We start from the raw sequence: 796 nt of genomic DNA on the forward strand, positions 1-796 counted from the left end.
ACAAACTCGTTTGTGCCTTTGATGGTTGTGACTCATACCAGAGTAATGCCAGTTCACTATAATAATTAGTTTGATTTCCCATGTCGTTATGCAAAGTGGTATAACGCATGTGTCAGTTCTTCATTTGCTGAAATTGCAACATGGAGACGATGCATACACTCAAGTAAACATAGTCTTTGTATGGTAATGATATTCCCCCCGAATAAGGTTAGCGGATTTATTAAGAAAATAAGTAAATTATGTAGCTAATTAACCCGCCGATTGAATAAGTGCTAACAAATTTAAGAAATCTGATATTAATAACTTAATTATGTACTTATAAAAATGTATAACCAGTATGCCATGTGTATATAACAAACATTATGATTACACGTGTGTGTTCGATCATCTATTTTTGTTACATTGTTGTACATTTAATTAAATAAAACTTAGAAGAGCCTTTTAGGGTGTTCACTAATAAAATTAAACTCGGACCTATGTCTACAGATAGATGAAAGACTGATAGACAATAGAAAGACTGATCATAAGATAGAGCGAAGCTAGCACAATCAGAGAAAAAAATGAAAATATAAAGATATATATTGATATATAGAGAAGAATGTGATTTTTAGTGTTTTTCTTCGGTGAACAAATATTTTTTTTTATTGCAGTAGTTTGTATAGATTATTCCATGAGCATTATGATGTGAATCTATTGCCCCCGTAAGGGTGCATGTTCTGATAAGATAAGTGTTGTCTGTGGTCTTCATCATTGCTGTTATTGTGTAACATAGTATTTTGAAAGATTGTAATGTAAG

The sequence above is a fragment of the Penaeus monodon genome, chromosome 19 (genome assembly GCF_015228065.2).
Source record: "Penaeus monodon isolate SGIC_2016 chromosome 19, NSTDA_Pmon_1, whole genome shotgun sequence".
NCBI classification, from domain to species: domain Eukaryota; kingdom Metazoa; phylum Arthropoda; class Malacostraca; order Decapoda; family Penaeidae; genus Penaeus; species Penaeus monodon.